Source organism: Sebastes umbrosus, chromosome 4 (genome assembly GCF_015220745.1).
Source record: "Sebastes umbrosus isolate fSebUmb1 chromosome 4, fSebUmb1.pri, whole genome shotgun sequence".
Lineage (NCBI taxonomy): Eukaryota > Metazoa > Chordata > Actinopteri > Perciformes > Sebastidae > Sebastes > Sebastes umbrosus.
In genome coordinates this window covers 22,474,114-22,498,221 of record NC_051272.1, presented here as the reverse complement: position 1 = coordinate 22,498,221, position 24,108 = coordinate 22,474,114, and the positions used below count along the sequence as shown (strand labels likewise).

Genomic DNA, 24,108 nt, shown 5'->3' with positions numbered 1-24,108 from the left:
AAAAGAGGAGGAAACAAGTTGTTTCCCTCATTTAATAGCCCTTGTGCAGCATCCCCTCTTGTGAAGGGTAAAGGTCACACCCTTATTGCTCTCTCGGGACACTGCGGTGACCAAAAACAAACTACAGACCAGCGTCATCATCATCATGACCTCGGGTCAAAGGGTAACAAGAGGGCGAGGTCACCGTCAGGGCTGCACACATATGCTGGAGTCTATCAATTTAAATTGATTGATTGAGAGAATACCTGTGGGTTCAAACGTTGAATATTGGTGCTATTTTTTTGCCCCTTGATGGGTAGAAATGTGGAGATTTATTCTAAGAGAAACAGTCTTTCAATGAATGGACCATGAAGTCTATAAATACTGAATGTTGCTTCACCATGCAGTTTATTTCTGTCCATCATTTTCTAATGACGGCTGTAATTCCCACGTGCTCTGTCTTCTGTCCACCTGGCCGCCGCGTTTTCATTGATCGACGGCGGGCAGCAGCAGCTCGTGGTGGGAGTGCGGATGATTCCCACACATGAGTAGCAGCGAGGAATCCATCGCCTCGTCCAGTCTCCTCGCTAACAAAGGCAGGCTTAGTGCTGTTTTCTTTTGTCATCAGTAACGTGTTTGAGTAAAGGAGGTAATGGTGCCACAAGTGCTCCAATTAAACGAGATGCAGCCCTGCTGGGAAGAAAGGCTCCCCCTTTGCCCCCCGATACCCCCCAAATACACACACACACACACACACACACACAAACCGGGCCTCTTCTCATCCTACCCCCATGCCGTTCCCGCCCCAACTCTGCTCATGTTTATTCATCAGCCACTTACAGGGCAAACGCAGAGGCCTGTTAAAACTAAATCAGTCTTATTTATAAATGATACCAGGCCTTTCCTCTCTGACGAGCCTTATGGCGTCATGACAAGCCATGTTTGAAGACCTTCCTTTGGACAGACACTGACCACAGATGTGACTTCCACAGGGGGAAAACACAAACTGTACAGGGATAGCAGAGGAGGGGGGTGCGAGAGGCCACAGAGAAGAAGGTGAGATGGAAAAACTTGAGGAGGCAAGGGGGCATGAAAAGGGGGAGGGACAGAGAGAGAATGAGGCCTCACTTTTCATTGCTGATGACTGACTGCCTGCCATCCGGGCTCAATCATGATCTTTGATTGACAGGTCAGGGGGGGTAAAGGAGAGGGTGGGAACGAGGGTCCGGGACGGGAGCTTAGAATGGGAGCTGCACAAAACACACTCCCATACAGGGGCCCGCGGAGACGCTCATTAATGATAAAGAACATACCAGGAAAAGCATGTTTTCTCTGCATGCCAGTGATGTTGTTTGTAGGTTGAGATTAGTTTGTAATCTTCTATACGTGCTGATGTAAAAATGTGCAGAGCACTGCAGGGCTAAGTGCAACGTGGGAGGTCGTGTTAGAGCACCTGGCTATTTGTTTTCTTATTTTCCATTATTCTAAGGAAATTATGTAATATGTCTGATGGTGATTATGCTGCAGGCGTATTCATCACAGTTTACACATAAGTGTCAGTCACTCTGCAGTAAAAACTCCCCTGAATTCACTTTACAGTTACGAGGATCCGCAGCGGTTAGAGAAGTATTCAAGGATCCATGTTCACTCCCTTATAAAGAGAGCAGTAAAAGCCCCCATTGAAAGAAACCACAAGTCCATAGAACTGGTCATAAACTATTCAAGCCCTCACTCTTTTCTCTCTATACTTAATCTGCTCACGTTTCGTGCAGCTTCAGTATCCCCTAAAGGTTACTTCCCAGCAGGTGCATCTCCAAAAACCTCTCTGAACATTTACATCTGGACGGTCTTTTCGATGCACAACATCAGCACTTATTGAGCGCCATAATGTCCCAACATCAGTCCCATACTCATCACCAGTGCTGGAAAGTGACCAAGTTCATTTATTCATATTCTTAAGTACTTGTATTCAAATACTTTCAGAGGGAATTTTATTTGACAGATACAGCTGCAGCTTTACATAAAAAAATATGATAAGCTTATAAAAATAAAATGTATTGGCTCACAACCTTTTTGGCTTGTGGCCCTTTGCTAAAAAAGCAGTGTCCAGCTGTGGCCCTTCATCACGTTTCACATGTCAAAGAGCTGTTAGCACTTCCAGGTGAGTGATTTCACTTCTTAACTTATCAGATTGTTGCGTTAAAGAATTGTTTGAGGCCCAAAGCGGTAACATTTTCAATAGTTTCACAAATAACAGCAAAGATTAGAGAAAAGTAAAAATGAATAATACAAATTTGTGTGGCAAACATTGTTTTTTCTTCCCTAACCCTTTGAAAATGATCTACATTTATTTTGTCACCCACTCAGTGTTAGAAAGTAAGTAGGCTATATTTACTCAAATTTGAGGTAGCCTATTTGTACTTTTCTTGAATACCATTTTATGCATTTCAGAGGGAAACATACTTTTTACTTTGTTTTTATTTGCAGCTATAGTCACTAATTGCTTTCCAAGTAACAAGGTGTAAAGTGCATGACGCTGTCTAAAGGTTCTACCTCAATCAGCTAAAGAATGAAATCCAATATACACGTTAACGCGTCAATAATAATAATGATAAAATGTATATAACAATATTGCACCGTGAAAGGGGCCATTCTGCATAATGAGTACTTTTATTTTTGATACTTTAAGTACATTTTGCTGATAATACTTGCATACTTTTAGGTGACATTTTTGAATGTAGGACTTCAAGTTTCAAGTTTTTACTTGGAGTATTTTTACACCAGTGGTGGCATTGATACTTTTAGTGGAGTAAAGGCTCTGAATACTTCTTCCACCACTGGACCCACTGGAGGGGACTAAAATACCTAACTGTATGCCTCTATAAAGAAGTTAAAATCACCTCCACCTTGACCAACTACACCAACAAATGCTGCTCACACACCAGAGCACTAGGATTAATAATCTGATGTCATATCAGTGACAGAAGCATGTTCCTGCAGAGCCAGTACGTTACTACAGTAACGTTTGAGTACATTTTGCTGATAATACTTTTAAGTATGCTTTTGAATGAGGGACTTTTACTTGTAGTGGAGTATATATTTATATTGCTGTAAACTGGTACAGCTAGGCCTACTTGAGCAAATGATTTGAGTGGCAGTCACTTTTTCCCTCTTGTGTTCACAACCTGCTGCTGAACCTCCCAGCTCCGGCCTCCCCAGGTATCCACAGGCCTCCCCACGCCACTAACTGTCCACAGAGGCTGCTTAAGTGTCCCTATCGGACCACAGTGGAGAGGAACAGCAGATTAACCATGATCCTATCCGCTCGCCGCTAGCCCCTTCATACGCTCCGTTACACCAGCATTTAAAAGAAGGAGGGGACGCCATTCAGGCCCCTGATATGAATCCCAGACGAAGGGACAAGAACAGAGCTTTCACCCCGTTTCACAGAAAAAAAGACCCCTTTCTGGCACCCTCTAATTCTGGTTGCTACGGGCTCCTGGGTTCAATGGTGGACTCCCGTTGTGAGGGGACAAAGCCTCTCAGTCATCCGGCGATGGTTGCTAGGGGAGGCAGAATGTATGGGGAGGGACGGGCTGCCGTTGTCCCAGACGAAACGTCTCTCTTAAGGCGGCTGAGATGTGGTGATTGACAGGTGGCTACACGCTCCACTGCGGATCACCCGGGAGGTCTGGGGGGCCTTATATCTGTGACCGTGTGTGTGTATTTATGTGTGTGTATGGCAGGTTATGTTGGTTGGCAGAGTGAACAGGGGGGTTGGGGGCATATAGTATAGGATAGTATAGGTTTCTGCTGCTCTGAAAGTGGCACCGTTTATTACCTGTAGAGGGAGCTGCTTCTGCTTCAAATAGATGTTCAATCACCCTGTAATGATCTACTGCGGTGCTGCCTGTGAGCCTGCTGGCAGTGGTAGTAAAAGCACCTTTAAACTATGTAAAAAGAATATTCTGTTATAAGTAAAAACCCTACATTTAAAGCCCACCTTAAAGCCTCCCATCAGTCCAAAATATGTTTTTTTCATTTTGATGTTTGAGCTTCACTGTGCAGAGTTTGACACCACATTAACCTTCATGTAGGAGCAGGATTTGTGACATCACAACTAGTTTGGACACCAATTGTAATTGAGCTTTTATTATGTAAAAAAAAAACATACACACACAATAATAATTCCAAGCAGAGTACTATTATATCTGCAAACACATCTGGTGGTGGGGATCTTTCAGTAAATGTACAGATAGCCTATTAACGGCAAAATGTACTCAAGTATCACAAGTAAAAGTACTTCTGCAGAAAAATGGCCCATATGACTGATGTTATATATGACATTATTAGATTCTTAGATGCATCAATGCACAAGCAGCATCTTACTGTTGTAGCTTGTCGCGGTGGAGCTAGTTTTAACTTCATATACAGTTTGGTAGTTTAGTCCAGTGGATCCCCTCCAAAGGGTAACGATAAATCTGAGGGGTCCTGATCGGATTAATGTGGTAAAAAAAGAAGAAGAAAAAAAAACAGTTTTGCCTCACAAATCTCTATTCCTGTCTTGACTTTTCTCTAATCTTTGTGGATAATTTTACCTCTTATGGTTTCAAAATTGTTATTTTAATGAAACCGTCTGAGGAGTTTAGAGTGGAAATGACTCTGGTGGAACTGATAACAATTCATAGATATCTGAAATATGACAGGGGGTCCCAAGTGGACACCTTTTTTATTTTTGTAAGGGGTCATAATCCCCCGTCCTAACCAAGTGTCCCTCCAAACGCCTACATTCATACATATAAACAGGGGATTACAGACTATGTTGGAGATTTTGAAATTTTTTTTTTTAATGACTATCAGGCAATAAATAGATAGAAACTGAAAACTGAATCAAAAAAAAAAAAAAATTAAGACCACACTCCATGAAATATGGAGGTCATGGAATATAAATGTAAACAACTACATAGCCTATGCTGTACATGGTTAGTGCAAGTCTATAGTAGCCTATACACTGTATGTTGTCTTGTATTGTATGTATATACAATATACACAGCCATGTATGTACAAGTATGTTATAATCAGGTATGTATAGATAAAAAGCATTATGGGTTTAGTTCCTTCTTACTTGTCTTCACTTTTAAAAAGGAAAACTGGAAGTCATAATCTGCGTTCTATGGACATTTTTCAATTTGTTGTTCCCAAAGTACGGACTGAATTGAGAAAGAAAGCTTTTAGGTTTTCGGCACCTACTGCTTGGACTAATGTACAATCTGATCTTCAACTTCAAAACTTAGTTACCTTGAATGAGTTTAAAGCTCTGGTGAAATCACTGCAGTCCAGGTTGTCTGTGTGCAAGTGTTTTGTATGAGCAAGTTTTAATGTTAATTTATGTATTGTCTGTTACTTTCACTATAACTGTCTTTGCTGCTATCTTGGCCAGGTCTCCCTTGTAAAAGAGATCTGTGATCTCAATGGGACTAACCTGGTTAAATAAAGGACAATAAAATAAAATAGTAAGATATTGGATAATAAGAATAAGAATAAAAAAAATAATTCAAAATTGTACTTATGGTGTGAAAGTACAAGTGGACAATAAACATTCTTGAATGAACAGAGACTAACAGAGGTGTAGCCTACAGTTCATCCTAGTTTTGCTGTCAGAGGTAAAGATAAAATCTTTTGTGTAAGTGAGACAGAGAGAGCACATTTTAAATTAAAAGGGTAAAAAATTAAAGCTGTGGGTTTTTATGTTTATCTGCATCAAAAGGATTAGTGATATTCAGATGTGTGTCTCACTCCCCCAGCCTGGGAACCGTTTCGCCGCCGCTCTCTAGACACCAGCGCTCCCCGTTTCCCCCTCCAGGGCCACGGAGGTGAGTGGGAACAGACAGGGTAGGACGTGGGGATCTAAAAGGGGTTCACTCACGACACCGTCTCCCCTCAGATAGACGTCTGGGACCGTCTGGGTTCTGCACTCCCAGACAGGGAGCCCTTGCACCCGTCAGATGCTGCCCACGCCCCATCCACCATCCCCCCATCCCTCTTTCCCCTTGACCTTGACTCTCTGTCACCGTGGCCCTCCAGACAGTCTGGGGTCAAAGGGTAACACAGCAGCCACACATCAGACACGGTTCAAGTCCCCTGTGTCCATATGAATGCTGAATGGTAAATCACCCTAAAAATCAGCCTGTTGGAATGTGGCTTTAAAATTCCTGCAGAGATGGACTCAAAGACCTCAAGGGAGACCGTTACCGTGACGAGATATGAAAACAAATGGGTCGATTTTATTGCATTTATTGCTTCTCTCGTGTCTCGTCCTGCAGGAAAATAAATTTAATGTGTAGTATAGTAATATTTAAGCAGCGGTTCAAAATGCACATCTGTAATTTTTGTTTATTCATAAAGAGAATCAGCCATTTCCCAGCAGCAGCCATGCTACATTTTTACCTTTCACCTCTGACTGCTGATTCACATCGTCCTCAGCCAATCACGGCCGAGCTAACCAGCAATGTCATGACAGATTTGTGAGAGAAGGGGAACGGCTGCATCCTCACGTGGCTGTTTGAAAAATGCCAACCCACTCTGATGAGGCTTGAGTGAGCATGCGCACAGTGCTGCTGATTGTGTCTCAATATGGACTCATCTCTCTTGACTCCCTCCTGTCTCTATAAACCCTTTTTCTTTTTCACTCAGTAGACGTGCATTTCTGTTTTTGTTATCAAATCCAATATCTTTATTGTTTAACTGAGATAGTTATCACTCTCCCTCTGCTCAGATGTACATTTGTAATTTCTTTGGGAGACATTTTACATTCTATAACAAGCCAATTTATGTAGTGTTTAATATGACCGTCTGGGTGTAAACCACAGTCTGAGGCGAGGAGTGCGAGACCACAGGGCAGAAGGACAAAGCCAGCAGTCACAACAGAGGGTTTATGTTGTCCCCACATTATACAGTAGACGACGTGGACAGTGATGTGCAGACACAGTGACAAAAAGGACATTTTCTTCCTCCTCGCTCACACACTCAGGAGGGACATCCGGTTAGTTTTGTAATGGACACAAACAAGTAAAATGCCTTTTTTGTGGTTTTAGATGACAAGTTTCTTTGCCTGTGTGCAGCTGCAGCACCAAAACCCTCTTCGGTATTTCCACAAAACCTGCATCAACTGATCTCACCTGTTTTTTAACCCCCATTAAGAGTTAGAAAGCTTCTTAAAAGGCTAGATTTGGATATGTAGGAGACATTTGCATGTAAATGTTTTGGTTTTTTTTATCCCTGAGTCCACTTTAAATTTGCAATAAGTGAAATAAATAGACTATCAAGGTAGAGCACAAAATGTTAAGTATTAGTTTTTTCTATCACATTTCTTTGTTGATTTTGTACATAAAACATCACTTTTCCAAAATGGGTTGGAAACATCTTTCATGTATTAGTACAAGTGAATAAAATTATAAAATAAGGTTTTATTTTTTTTATTTGAATCGTTAATTAGGGTACAACCTTTTTCTTTTTATTCGCCTATTTTAGAGTTAATTGACTTGCTGGTGTCCTTCATGTAAAACTTGCCATTGGCGTTGTCTTGAATCGTGACAGCATGTTTGAACTTCACAATCTGATTTATGGTCATTTTCGTTATAAGGCCTCACGAAAACCAATTCAGAAAATAACTAAATAAAAATATAACTTATCTTTTTTTTTATTCTCAAAACGGCTATAACGAAAATCAAACAGCTGTAAGCTGCTTTGTGGAGAAAAACATATTTATCACACACCCACACAGGCCTGTCTAATATTATTTTTTGTTAAAGTTACTGTGCTTTTTGTGTATCCTTGAATGCCTGGTTATAGGCCTACATACAAAAATCGCATTATTTTTGCATTATTAGTTATTAACAATTGTAGCCCAACTTCATCACATGGCGAGCTGTCAAAACTAAAACTTAAAACTTAAAAAAAATCATATTTACATGTGTCTCTTTATTCTGAATTCAAGTCATCACCAGATAATCATTCACGTGCCATGTGGCCTGTAATAGAGGAGTATACGCAGGGCTCGTGCAGGCTGGCTCGAGCACATTAGAGCATCCATTAACTGTATTACAGGCCTGCTCGAGCTCCAAGAGGCGGTGCGTCACACCATCAGTGCGCGTTACGCACCAATCAAGGCACGCACTCTGGCTGTAAACACGGATGTAAAGTCGTAAATGAAAAAGGTGTTAAATTAACATCCGGGCAAACTAAAACAACCACTTACAAAAACGAAATAAAACATTTTTGTTCTTTTTAAATAAAAACACTATAGACTTAGTCATATTTCCTTCTCAAAGGACCAGAAACATATTTGATAATTAAAATATAAAAAAATAATTGAAGAATTATTCATTTGCAAATGTATAAACTATCATAGAGATACCTTGATAAAGTACACTTATTATTAGCCTATTTATTTATTTATTTATTTATTTATTAGGCTAAACCCCAAACCACAGCATACCTAAAACTTTACAGGAATATTGTAGGAATTATTAACCTGTTTTTATTTTTAAGATATTATTTCACTTAAAGCCTTTGGTGGTGGTTTCATTTACTATAGAGTACGGTCTAAGACCTGCTCTATATATAAAGCGTCTCGAGATAACTTCTGTTATAATTTGACACTATATAAAATTGAATTGAATTGAATTGAAATTTTGAGATGCGCTTGTTGGTAAATTAGTGTATTCATCTGTTCCAGGATCAGTTTCTACTTGGCGCTGTCCTTTTTAGCACTACACATTTTTTCTCCAGATAATTCCTTATTGGTCTCCACCCTTGACAAAGCTACATATATGCTCCAAAAAATGACTTATAAATGCAAACAATTAGCTAAATGTGGAACTTTATTTGTCTTCATATTTCTTTATCTAATTCACGTTTGATTGTTGCTTCAACTGACAGCAAAAAGTAGTTCCATTCTTATTAAACTATTTGAAAAATCCAACGTAGTTTGGATTAAGCGTTGGCTCCTTAGGGGAGGAACCAATTGATTATAAAGAGACCCAGACTCTTTGGGAGGAGAAAGGGCCCCCTGTTGTTTCAAACCAGCTCCTCTAACTTCCCAAAGTGCAGGGGCCCAGAGGCAGGGCTGTGAGGAGAGTGTGTGCCTCCAGAGTGAGTCTCCTCTGAGGTGGGTGGTGCATGAGGAAGGACTTGTAGGATACATTAAATCAGCCTGATTAGGAGTTTTAGGCGAGGGCAAGGCTCAGGTCTGACTGAAAGGCTGCCGGGCAGCCCTTGAGTGATACTATTCACATCCTGGGAGAAAGGTCAGTGTCAGAGGAGTTCACAGGCCCCATCCCCATTCTTATGCTAAAGCATCATATACACATAGGCTCATTCAGAGGCTGCGAAGGCATAAACAGCTTCTTCTACCGACTTTCCCTCCAAAATGTTTGGATTTCTCAACTTGAGCTCTGAGGTCCTGCCTCTGTTTCTCTCTCTTGTTTGCTTCTGAAGTGGATTTTAACGTGAGATTATTGAACTGAAAGTCATCCGTAGATGTTTATTTACATCTATACTTTTGTATGAAAGTCTAAATGATGTTAAAAAATATTATATGGCTTTATTTTTTTCTTGATTTGCAAAAGTGTCCTCTTCGCGAAATAATATTTCGAAAGATTTTTATTTTTATTTCCCTCCTCGGAGGTGAATCTGCTATTGTTCCCCCTCTGATGTTATCTGTTGTTCCAGTCACTTATTTGTTCTAGTAACCAGGTTTTATTAACTTCCTGTAAATAGACTTCTTCAGGCATTTTCCTGTCCGTCTCTGAGTCCAGTGGTCAATGGGGAATAGCAGGAAATAGCCACTTAATTAGCGGCCCTTGACCTTTGTCTCTGGCTCAGACGGCTCCTGACCTCAGCATCGCTCCAGCCTGTTTAATGTCCTCTGGGGGACTGTCCAGATCATGACCCCTGACCCCCCGCTGACCTGTAGGGACTTAACCAACAGGTCCCTGACCAGCCGCCCCGCCTCACCAGACACTCATCAAAAAGCAATATTTAACCCGAGTATAGCCGATTCAAGCAATTACTGAAGCTGTCATGATTACTCCTGGAGCTCTCTAACATTTGTTTGCAGCAAGAAACAAGAAAAACACAAATTTTCAGAGCATAAAGTCGACAGAATAAGAAGAAAATGTAATGATGAAAATCACACCAGTGTAACAGTTTTTACAAAATCAATTGAAACCTTTGGGCTTTCGTTCCATCCACACTCTACAGAGGATGATTCCACTAATTGGTTTCCAGTCATCCAGAGGAGGGGAACTAATCACCGAAATCAGCCGCTGTAGCGTTTGGATGGATTGAAAACATGCTGACTTCTGCAGGGCCATCCATGAGAGGAATCTGCACCGCTACATGAGTATGAATTTAGATTTAAGAAGATGTGAAAACACGCTTTTACACATGAACTTATTTTATTCAATTCTTTACTGCAACTCCCATGTGTCCTCACTTTATTTGTGACTATTTTTGTCTGTTTTCTGTTTGGTGTATACAGTATTCAATTGCCTGCCTTTATTTCATTTTCTAGATGTTCCATTTAGTACATAGTAGATAATATAATGTACATAGTATTGACGTTTTTTAAAGCTGCTTATCTTTATGGATCATTTCTCGTACTTCTTCTATTGTGATCAGTAAAGTTTCTCTTTTTATTATCTTAATTTCTCTGTCATGAGGAGATGGTGATGCTTTGGACTTGTTTTTCTATTGCGTCTTTGGTATATCACTGTAATATCTTGTTTTTAATTCCTATTTATTTATATACATAGTTTTCTCAGGGAATGTGCAATATTTGACATCTTTTTCTACTGTGTCTTAGTGTAATACTGTAATGTCTTGTATATGTATTTTTTTAAGCTGATTGCAGCTGTGTGCAGCACTATTACCCAAGCAAAATTTCCCCTTGGGGAAATAAAGTATATCTTTTCTTATTTTATTGTTGTAAATGGTCGTTGTAAATTTTAGGAAAACATTTTATCATTGATTTCAAATTAAGATGAATGTTGTCCCATTGAATAAAACCATATATATATATATTATAGAAGTTTTATTGAAGTAGTATTGTTTCATTGTTTTAAGAAATATATAAAACCTCTAAAATATATTTAATTAACAATTTTAACGTTGTTTTTTTTCATAGAGAGGAAATGACTAAATTCTGGACGTAGCCTAAAGAGACGTAAATAATCCCCTGTTGACCTGCGTGTGTCCATCTGTTGTTTGACTCCGGACACAGATCAGTCGACACTGATTGAGGTCCGACTGACACCAGGAAGGCCTGTAATCCCAAAACCTGATTAATAGTCCAGACTGGGCCCTGGTTGATGGGCAGCAATACATTTGGATTTAACAACATATATTTTTTTATCCAGGTTTTTATTTTATATTATTAGTTTAGGACTGAAAAATCTGCACAGTGTGTAACATGCTAAAATAAATAAAATATGAGGGGAATGAACAAAAGCTTATTATATATTTTAATAGGGTCATTTTTGTCCACTGAGTTTTGTGGCTGATGAACTTTTCTTTCCCACACTGATTCAACACACGTCCCTCTGTCTGCTCCTTCTAATTAAAGCTTAATGCAGGTCACTCCAACACTTTCTCACACGATCCTCACACACACATTATCATGAGAATCTAAAAAAAGAAAAGAGCCCTGCAGGCTTGACTCCTAAATACATTGCCTATTTTAGATTCATTTTAATTTCTTTTTTTTTTTTAGGATTAAAGACAGAGCACTGTCAAAAGTATTCACCTTAAAAACACATTCTTTAGCATGTCAGCAGTGTAATAATATCTTGTGTCCTTGCCTAATTTATCACCAAAATAAATGCTCAAAAACAAGACTGTAACACAGAGATGATGATATTTCCATTATTTTATTTCAAAGTGTCAGAAGGGAATTTAACACAATACATTTTATCAGTAAAGCATTTATATCCTATTAATGACTATTTTAATTTAGACATAATTAATTCATAAATGATTAAATAAAACATGCATTAGCTATGGAAAATAATGTATTGAGAGAGAATTATAAGTAGGAACATTCAAGGTTTATTTATTTGCAATTTTGAAAATAACAGATCTGTGTAAACATTTCAGATCACACACTTTATCATTGATACAGTATCTTAAAATAAAGCTGGTATCTTCATTGAAAACAGACATATTTTGAGATATACATTTCAGGCTTACAGAACAGCTCTTTTGTTTTTATAGTCCTTTAAAATACAGTAGGACTCTTCACGCTCAGGTGACTGATAAGCTCCTGAATTCATGTTGTGGTGAGAGTCTCTGGTCCACGATCTCCTCGTGCCTCCTAGGCAGGTTCCTACAGAAAGGCTTGCAGATCCTGTCCCATCCTGGGGAGAAACGATGGAGCGAATCATTAGCACAATAATAAAATTAAAAGAAAGAAAGAAAGAAAGAAGATTTTTTTCCACTACAATACACACTTTCTCTGTGATTAGATGGTATAAGTCTATAGCCTATATATCCTAAAAGTTAATAGTTTTGTCAAGAACTACAACATAAAACATTCATAATACTTAAAAGCTTTATTTGAAAATAATTTTTCAAAGCTTGCAAAAGAGATTAAATCAACAACAATAAAAAAGGGCCACAGGGTTAAAGCACAGCCATATAAAAGTGAGTCTATGGAGATATTTTTAAAGAACCAGTATGCAAAAGGCAATAATGATTGTGCAAACCCAAGCTCTTTGTTTTTTCAAAATGCTGAGTATGTTTTGACAATACTGAATTTGTTGTTGTGCATGCTTTTTTTTTTTACTTTTGTACATCAGAAATTGTGGGCAGTGTTTCAGAAAAACAAACTTCCTTTTCATGCCCTGTAAAAATAGGCCCCTGCGCTCTGCGTGTTGTTCTTCTCTCCCATTTTCAGGCTGTATGCATGGAGGGATCTGGAGGCTTTTATCCCCACAGGGAACCAGCCCCAACTCTTTCTCTGTCAATTTTCACCCACTCCCCAATTCAGACGAGCCTTTTCTCCCACCAACCCCACAATGAAGGATTTGTCCTCGTTCTCTTTGTCCACCTCTGATATCTTTTTTTTGACTGCTCCCTCTCTGCAGACGGCATGCAGCGTATGCAAATATGCGCTCTTTTATTCCTGAGACCCCTCCCCTGCATGAATGCAACCTTAAATGAGGACACACTTGCACACATTTACAGCGGGGGCATGGAAACATGCACGTATTACAATCAGTGGATTTGCATGCCCTCTCTGACACGCAGCCACTTACACGTCGAACGCTGACAGAAATATAACAGATTATTGTATCTATATGTCTATACATGCAGTTTTTAATGGATAACAGAATATATAACACAAGAATGGAGATGTAGGGCCGGCCACAGAGGATGGATTCTAGTTGAAAAGACTTGAGTTATGTTTTAGTTACCTTTTTTTGTGGTCGATTTTATTTATAGAACTTGTGGATGGAGACAAAGCTCTTTCTTTGCAATGTAAGAAGTTCTTTTATTTTCCGACAAATGTTGTTTCACCACAGCAATGGTGCATTTGGTGTCTTATGAGTCCACACACACACACAATGGGTGTTGAGATGTGTAGGATGAGGCTGAAAAATGAGACAACACAATAGTGGGTCTGCACTGAGGAAGAGCTGTAGACTGGTAATGTGTTAACTCTAAAGGCTGGATGAATTATAATGGTGTCTGATGAACATAAAGCGTTTCTCTCGCGGCTAACATTCCCAAGCTGGCCCGTGCCATCTGTGAGTATGTGTGAATGGGTTCGTGATAGTGTGTGTGTGTGTGTGTGTGTGTGTGTGTGGTGGGGGGTTGACGTCTGCTGGACAGCTCTGACAGTTCGGCCTTTTCAGTCGTACATTACTGAGCCGGCCGGCCTCTTTCCCATAGCAACCCTAACAGAGGTCAAAGGCTATGTACCCCCTATCCATCCACCTCCTCCTCCTCCTCCTCCTCCTGTACTCCAGGGTGGCCACAGGCTCTCTTAACTCCCCAACTGGCAGCAGACGGAGCGGCTGCACCCATGAACTTGAACTTCTGACAGAGCGACGGAGTCGTACATCCATCTGACGCAAGAAAAGCGACATATACTCTGGACTTTCTCCTGTTTTTCAGCCTATCGAATTCACGTACTGTACCGGCAGACATGTAAAAACGAGGTCACACCAAGGATTCCCCCTAATTCTCCTCACCCTAGCACCTCATCTCCTCCTGATATGATTACAAAGGGCCGCTGTATTAAAGGCTCAGTCACCTAATTCTCCTCTACTTTCATTGGAGCGTACAGGACCCCTACTCAGGGACGCCGCGGCCAACAGACGTAATCTGAAAAGCCTGGGATGTAGAAAACTTCTCTCCATCTTCCTCTAAGATACTTAATGTCAGGCTTTGTGCTAGATTAGTCTCGGCCAAAGTTGCATTAAAAAACCCCAGATGAGCCTCGCTTGACCCACATTGGACCTCATCCAAGACTATGGGCGGCCCCTGAGCCGGGCTTTATAAATCACAGCGGAGCCGTTAAAACATTAATAGTGTCCACACACACATAGTGAGGAGAATCCGAAGAGGTAACCCAGGAGCTATATGTGGTATTAACATTTTATCGCTACTATGGCTACGCTGCTTTCACCCACACAGAATTGGAAGTGGGCGCCGGCTACCGTCACTTCATCATGTCACACATTATAATTTCCTTGCACTGAAAAATCCCACATTGCAAAAGCAATGGTTAATAATGAATAGAAGAGGAGAAGAAAAGAAAGGGAAGTAATCATCTATATTCTGTCATTTTCTGGAGGGGGAAATACATTTTTTTTTCTGTCAGTTTTTAGGTAATGTATAAAGAGGGAATTGAAGAATGAATATTAGAAGTGTGGTGCAGAGGGAAGATTCAGGGACGTTCACATCCTAAATCCTCCTGACGCGGTGTCAAAGCCGCTGACCTCACTGTTCAGCCGCTCTGGATTCAGACAATCTTGATTGCAGATTAAAACCAGACTCTTAAGCAGTTTCACCAAAGTGTTTATAAGACATCACATACTAGTGAAATCAAAGATCACCTTTAGAGCCTGTTTTTAATTCTCACTTCCTACTAACGCTCATTTCATGTTATGTCAAGCTGCATATCGCAATTAGTCAGAAGTCATTACATGAATACATATTCTGTGTGTGTGTGTCGCTCGTTTTTACGTCCTCCAAACACTAGAAACACTGATTGCTCTCCTAGCAGGCACAGTAAGGACGAATATATGTCCCTGACAAATATGCTTCAGTCACCGCCTCTCTTTGACCACGCTGTCTCTGTCGACTGCCGCAGCTATCACAAACAGTTGCAGACCGACCTCCCCCCTCTTACTCTTTCCAAACACACACACACACACACCAGTCCTCCATGCCCAGCTCCTCGCACGCTGCACATTGCTTTAACATGGCACTGTACTACAAGCTAACACAAGCTCAGCACATGCAGAGGTAACACTGGTGGCTCAAAAACATGGCTGCTGCCCATGTGCTACACCTGCCTCCTTTATACATTTGTCTCCACTGTGTTTAACCCTTTCTTGGTGAGCCAAAATTTGACTTCACAAAAGCCACAATTTCCTCCCACTGCTCCCTCTGTTTCCTCTAAAGCACCACGGAGATCTGCAACAGCCGTAGCAAGATGGGAGCAAGAAAGCTACAGTATCTCCAAGATTAATTTCTCGCCTTCACCTTGCTTTCTTCCTTCTGTCAAATCTGCCCGAAGCAACTCGCCGTATATCACACATGAGCGGCGCAAATGCAATTATAAAGACAGCTCTGAGTCTTTTATATGAATAATAATCTTTTGACGTGCGGTGGCTGCGCACGCCTTACATATTTTTTGTGGAGGCACATGTACAGTACGAGGCTCATTAATAATCATTATCCGCGGGGTTACATCATTCAGCTTGTTAGGCACACCCATCGCCTTAGCTGAGTCATTCCTCGGTGATACACCGTGTCCCGCCAACTGTCTTGCGAGATGTTCACGATGTCTGTCTGTTTTTAACCACCTGAGAGCGATACAAAATATGTAGATCCTGTTTGCACGGAGGACAAATCACATCCAGCTGGTAAATGGAGCAAAGATAAAGGAGGTGCATGGCTCATGACAAGACGTGCTGCATCAAATATAATCTGATTCTCAATGTGGAAAAAACGTGAAAATGCATCTTTGTGGTGTTGAAATTACACCTTTGATACAATCTAATGGCAAAACCGTGATCAGGCCTGAGCTTCTGTATGCATATCATGTATGAATGCCAGTGAAATCCTTCTCTAAACAGCATCTCCATGCTTTTCAGACATGCAGAGGAGGCTGAATAGACTAATGAACAGTCAGGTGGCACTCCAGGGCCTGGACTACCACCCCCTCCCCACCGTCCTCCCCCACCCCCATCACACACACATATCAAACACACATACACTCGCTCACACATTAAAACTCAGCGGCTCGCCCGACCCCGGTGATCCGCACGACAGTCTAATGTCTCAGGCATCTGCTCATGTCTAGTCTGGAGGGTCTTTCCCACCCTGCCCCCCAAGCCCGGGCCCGCCGCAGCACCAGCTCCCACAATGGTGGGAAAGCAGGCCTTTACGGAGGGCGGAGGGGTGGTGGGCGTGGGGGTGGGGGACTAAACAGCTATTGAGAGGGGAGAGAGAGCGAGAGAGCGGGGCTGAATGATAATGTGAAAATGCACGGCGCTGTTCATTAACACACAAGCAGCACTGCAGCTGCACATGTTGGCCCCGGACACACATGCTCACGTGTCTGCTTCAGGTTGCCGCCGGAGCCACCGGGGTTACAGAGCGGCTCTACGCCATGATGAAGAGCGCTCGCAGGTTCTCTCTCTCTGTGTGCGTGTGTGTGTGTGTGTGTGTGTGTGAGAGAGGTTACATGGATGGAGGTGGTACAGATTTGGAGCTTTGATATTTGGCGGTCGCTGTCAGATTTTGGAAGAATGTGACATTTTTATATCAGTGATGTTTGACATTTTTAATCTGTGTGTGTGTGTGTGTGTGTGTGTCAAATAAAGTTGTTAACCATGTGGGCAGAGTTGTAGTAGCAGAGTTATGTTTATTATATACTGAAAGTTGTAGTCAACATCAAATGTTTAGGACTAAATGTGTAAGAAGATATGAGATATAACCAGTCTTTGAAGCGTTTCAAAAATGCCATTTGAAGCACTTTCAAATGTTCTGATGAGCACCATTATACGAATATTACACACTGCTAATATTCAGCGCTGCTATTATTACAGATAAAGAAACTGCTTCGTGAGCCAAAATATCTTTTGTTCATAATAGTAAACGAAATCTAATATCGTAATGGTTTCCACTTTTAAAAACAATAATGCAATTCCCCAAATAGGAATTATCCGAGTATCCTCTTCCTCAACAGAATTCACCTGAGGGGCTTCGGCACATATTAAGATAGTTAAGATGCTGTATTAAATATCATAATGTGAATCTCATAACGAAAGCAGTTTTGCATGAATTAATCCGCGAGGTTTGTCGGGTGGAAACACGACGTACACCGCTGCCTGGTGTGCTTCAGGGGAGTAAAGAAGCACCGTGACAAGAGAGGATGGCAGGTTTCCTTCAACCAGTGCCAGCTCATTAATTTTGTTTGCTACCCAGCCCCCACCTCCCACCACCAACTACCACCACCCTTCCTCACCCCACTCCCTCTCACCCCCCCTCAAATCACCCCTTAACTGCTAATTAGCAGGAGCAGCAGATAGAAGAGAAAAGGGGGAGGCCATGTGTGACTGGGGAGGAAATGGCAAACTCGTCTTCTTTCCCCTCGTCCTTCCTCCCATCCCCCATCGTACAATCACACACTCCCCCACCTCCTGCCCACCATCACCACACCACTGGTACCCAACAGAACAACCATGATGCAGCTCACCTCGTATGCCAGCCCCAGCCATTTTAGGTGTCGCGGCAACATCTTCCCCAAGATGGCTCCTCTGAGCGCGCCCATACTCCGGGGATCCGGCAGGGTCTTTGTCCGCCTCCTGGCACGGGCAAAGTGTCCCCCGTTGGCAGTACAGATGGCATTAGAAGAAGGCTCTTGGGCAAAAAGGGTGAGGGGGGGGGAGGGGAGAGGAGGAGGTGGCAATTCCGGACCAACCGTTTTTCCCTCTCTCTCTCCTCGTTTTTCTTTTAATGATCGTTCTCTTTTCAAGAAATCCCCCCATCATTCAACGTTGTTAATCAGAAGCCTGTAACAAGAGCAGATGGAAGAGAAAACAGAGGAATAAAACATGAAAAGCACATATCAGTATAGCTAAACACAGCCTTTTTAATGAAACAATTGCTTCGGCACTTGAATTGCGGCTATAAAGTTAACAAAACTTTTTTTAAATCTCCGGCCAGCTTTGCTCATTCAAAGTGCAGTTGTGTGTTTTGTGTGCACGAGTGTGTATTTTTTGCCACAATAAAAGCACCAAAAGAATAATTTGCATTATACATGTACACAGGTTGAAACAAGAATGCCTTGGACCATCCCATAAATAAAGCCTCAAGTGTTTTTACTCCCATTCATTAAGGACTGACACGCCCTATAGCAGACCGAGCTCAGGGTAAGACTCGGGACCGCGGCCTTTTCACATATCCAATATCTCGCTGTGAAACGAAGCAATTAGCCCGGTTTGACAGCGAGCTCTACTGCAATAGGTAGTTAAGAGAGTGAATGAAAACTCATCTCACTTTGGTGCTCTTTAGGCTTTAGTGGCATTCTCCCGGGCTGAGCGTATGCACCGCACGGCGCTGAAGTACCAAGTTAAAAAGTTCAGCCCCTGTCTACAGGATGGCCTTGGCCTTCTCATTGAGGCAAGACACAATGTGTCCCAAAGGCTCCAAGATTAGCTACAGCTTTAAATACAGATGCCAAGTGTTTTTTTTTTTAACCCTGTGTGCGTGGGTTGCTACACCACTCAACTGCATTATTAGCAGTCGGAGACAGTAGTGCCTGGACAAAGCAGCAGCATCCCCTTTTATTTCCTCTATAAACACAGTCTCACAGGTGAAATCTAAATAGAAAATACTCTTCCAAAAAGATTAAAGTAAATGCAAAAGATAAATCAAGAGGATCTGCTTTGGTAAAATGTGAGCATTGACTGGGGATGGCAGGGGAAGACACCAGTGTGTGTCCCAAAGCAGGAACCTCCAAGGAGAGAAACCCTGGAGGATTTTAGTGTGTTTTCACTTACTGCAGGTGAGCAGGAGGGATCAGATTAAACGCTCTGAGGTGTGATAGGCCTTTTTCACAGAAGACACATGTCACAGTAGGAAAAAGCACTGGTGTAAATAATACAATCAATGATGGCTGAATTCCATTTAGCTGCTTCAGGTTCAGGGTCATGCTCACTGTCACACTATCATGACCTACTGGGACATTTCAATAGAACAGAGACAGTTATTAGTAACACCGGTGCTTTCCCTACTATGACATGTCAAAATCTCTAAAAACTATTGTGACCTAATAAAACCTTCCTGCATATATTATTTGATTTGTTCACACAATAAAAACTAAATTCTTGAAATTGAGAAAGTTTTAAAGTTCTTGTTTTATTCTAGCTGTTCCCCCACTGGTAGGGATGCACCGATACGGGATCGGATATCGGGCCGATACTGACTCAAATAGCTGGATTGGGTATCGCTGACAATGAAGCCAATCTATTCAGTTCTATGTTTATATACTATATACATTATATACTGGAATTTTTAATTCCTGTTTAAGTTTTGACCAATTTATTGCAGCATTAAAAAGGTATACACTTGAATTGTAATTCCTGTTAATTTTGAAGATTTTTTTACCAAGTTGTTGGGGCACGATTTATTGTTTTAATAAAAAAAATCAATTCACTAAATTTATATCTATGTATGTATTTGTTACATTTTGTTTTACAAAGTTAGGAAAGCAATGTTTAAGTCCAGCCTGCTGTTGCCTTACACATAAAAGAATGATCCCAGTCACTTCCACACAGTGAGGCATACAGCTTATTAATTAAACACTGGTATCGGATCGGTACTCGGTATCGGCCGATACCCAAAGCCCAGGTATCGCTATCGGTATCGAGACTGAAAAAGTTGGATCGGTGACCTGTTTAACATTCAGCACCATGTTGCAGAGGACCTGAATGGATGCACAGTAACCCTAACCACCCTGAAACAGGACCAGGTATTGACTGAGGGCCCCTAGAGCTCATATACAGTATATGAATATGAATCCTCAAAATAAACTGAAGTGAGATAAAAATAAAAAAAACACACTATATCAAACTCTATAGCATAGTGATAAATGAGAAGTTAGCTTTGCATTTTGTCTCAACATATAATGTCTCAAAGGCATTTTTGTTTTCCTCAAAAAGACCTCATCATCACACGTGGCATATTAACAAATAAACATTTTTCTGCAAAGAACAAGCTCTAAAATGCCTAAAAATCTGCCATTTACTAAAAAAATAACACATATAAAATAAAAAAATTATAATATATTATATATACATTTTGTACAAGCCATTTGGGATTATTTGCATGCTTTTTACATTTTTTTTATTTAGCAAACTTTAATAAAATAACAAAGCAAATTATTTTCTTACCTTTAAGAGTGTAAAGCCTGAGGAGTCTGCTTTCTTTGGGGAATGAAGGCAATATTACGGAAGTCATTTCTACTTTCGGTTATCTAGCTTTATGACAGGTATTTAAAACTCATACAGCTAGATAACCAAAGACAGAAACACACCCCCCTCTCTCTCACACACTCTGTAGGCTGACATGATGCTGACGTGATCTAGGAGGAGGATGAGTATGCATTAGTAGGCCTATAATATCTAAAAATAATATATAGAAACATATTTATACTATACATTTTTAAATGATAATGAGAATAACAACAGCTTGGCACAACATAATAGGAGGAGATGGATCAGATATGTTAAATTTAAACATTTAAACACATATTATGTTGGTTAAACTAAAGCATCCAGCCGTCAAATACTCCTGTGGTGATATATAAAGGAGACTGGTTGAAGGCCTACTCAATGTTACAGTGACCTAATTATACTTCACATTTTAGTTATATTTGAAAAGCCTCCTTTAAAAAAGCATTATATAATTACTGGAGGCTTTAGTAAGAAAATAAAAACACATTATTTTGCATTTCTAGGTAAATATATGTGTGGGAGGCCCATTGCATTAGCATTTCTTGCAATTAACATCATATTTCTTTAAGGAATCGGATTACAAAGTGTTCAAATGTGTATTCTTATAAACTTATAAATAGGGGACTTTAATGATCTAGTTTAAATTAGCAATTTGAAATACAAACAAGACATATTTCTTGTGTTAAGTTGCATTCAAAAATATCCACTTTAGACACAGTTAATTGTGTAGAAAAGGCCTGTATTCTGCAGGATTATTGTGTAACACTCCTCTCTCCTTTTACACAAGGTATTTTTTACATTTAAAGCAACATTAAGACACACATTTTATACAACTAATATCATCTTAACACTCACACAATGAATGACTGGTGTTATTTTACAACCTGACTTATTAATGTAAAATCATAAAGATACAGATTTTAGAACTTAAAGCCTAACATGTGAGATGGTATAATAATAGAAATGTTTATCCTATTTTGTCACAGTGGATGATCATGAAAAGTCAGTGTGACCAAAACTATATATAGGGCGGCCTGAAAGCATGACCATGACAATGAACCTGAGACAGCATTAGGTAAAAGACACATCTCTTTGATGCAGCATGCTCCAACATCAACAGCTGACTCTTTTTTAATAAGAAAGAAAAAAAAATCTATAAATGTGAATTGAGCTTGGTTATAAGATAATTCGCCCTGGGCTCTTTGGTGCTCCTGTGGGGTTAACGAATCCCTACTTTTAATGAGAGTTGGCCTACTTCTGCTAAAACTAGACTATATTTCACATCACAAGGATTATCTGCATAAGCTATTACAGAAACCAATTTGTTACTGATCATAATAATAATAATAGGCCGAGGAGCATGGTGTAATAGTCACTTTTTGTTGTCTGTTTAGTGACCAATACCCTATAATAAATTAAACCAATACCCTATAATAAATTAAACCAATACCCTATAATAAATTAAACCAATACCCTATAATAAATGATTTGTAGTGGTTAAATAATATGATACCTCACGTTAAAATAAACTAAACATGTTAGAGGTGCATGCAATAAATTCTCTGCATAAGACACATGGACATGGCATGATTCAAAGCTGGTAAAGCCGTATATATACGTGCGCAAAATGCTGCGTATTTCCAGACGCGTTTCTTACCTGTTTTAGCAGACTCTGGAGAGAAATGTCCTCAACTTTAGCAGGTAATGAATTTTTCCAGGTTATTTCTTCTTGCATTTACATCGGGCCCCGGTTAGAGAGAGAGCGCTGCTGCTGCTGGTGCTGCTGCTGCTGTCATCAGGTGAGTGAGTCTGGTTTCATCCTCAGTCCTCCAGCTTCTGCCTCTCTCTCCCAGCCTGCGCGCTTCCTCTACTCGCTCCCGCACTGACGTCATACCAGGACCAGGGCGGCGTGTCGACCAATCAGAGAGCTCCGCCGGCTCCAAAGAGTTTTCGAGCTCAAAGAGACGTCTCACTCCTCACGACTTTAGTTTTCTCTTGCTTTTTGTAGATTTCTTCAACACTACTAGCCTACTACTATTACTACTACTACGACTACTACTACTACTACTGTTGCTACTACTACTACTACTACTACTTCCACTACTACTACTACTACTATTGTTGCTACTACTACTACTACTATTGTTGCTACTACTACAACTACTACTACTACTACTACTACTACTACTTCTTCTACTACTACTATTGCTACTACTACTACTACTACTACTTCTTCTACTACTACTATTGCTACTACTACTACTACTACTACTTCCACTACTACTACTACTACTATTGTTGCTACTACTACTACTACTATTGTTGCTACTACTACAACTACTACTACTACTACTACTACTACTACTTCTTCTACTACTACTATTGCTACTACTACTACTACTACTACTTCTTCTACTACTACTATTGCTACTACTACTACTACTACTACTTCCACTACTACTACTACTACTATTGTTGCTACTACTACTACTACTATTGTTGCTACTACTACTACTACTATTGTTGCTACTACTACAACTACTACTACTACTACTACTACTACTACTACTTCTTCTACTACTACTATTGCTACTACTACTACTACTACTACAACTACTACTACTACTACTACTACTACTTCTTCTACTACTACTATTGCTACTACTACTACTTCTACTACTACTGCTACTACTACTACTACTACTACTGCTATTACTACTACTATTGTTGCTACTACTACTACTACTACTACTGCTACTACTATTGTTGCTACTACTACTACTACTACTACTATTGTTGCTACTACTACTATTGTTGCTGCTACTACTACTACTACTATTACTACTACTGCTACTACTACTACTATTGTTGCTACTACTACTACTACTATTGTTGCTGCTACTACTACTACTACTATTACTACTACTGCTACTACTACTACTATTGTTGCTACTACTACTACTACTACTACTACTACTATTACTATTGTTGCTACTACTACTACTATTACTACTACTATTACTACTAGTACTACTACTACTATTGTTGCTACTACTACTACTAGTACTACTACTACTATTGTTGCTACTACTACTACAACTACAACTACTACTACTACTGCTAGTACTATTACTACTACTACTACTACTTCTATTACTATTGTTGCTACTACTACTACTACTACTACTACTACTACTACTATTGTTGCTACTACTACTACTACTATTATTACTACTACTACTACTACTGCTATTACTACTACTACTAACTTTTTTACTGCCTTTTTACTAACATGTTTTGCACTATGGAACTGTGATGCTGGAAACTTGAATTTCCCTCTGGATCAATAAAGTTACTATCTATCTATCTATCT

At 40.2% G+C, this 24,108-nt stretch overlaps 1 long non-coding RNA gene across 1 annotated transcript; it reads right to left on the bottom strand.

The window, feature by feature from the left end:
• Positions 1 to 11,890: 11,890 nt before the first annotated feature.
• LOC119487506 lies at positions 11,891 to 22,553 on the bottom strand. The gene is made up of 4 exons (XR_005206712.1): positions 22,393 to 22,553; positions 20,673 to 20,863; positions 17,975 to 18,290; positions 11,891 to 12,395 (listed from the first exon to the last, which is right to left on the bottom strand). It is a non-coding gene; the product is annotated as an uncharacterized LOC119487506 (long non-coding RNA).
• Between the last annotated feature and the right edge of the window lie 1,555 nt (positions 22,554 to 24,108).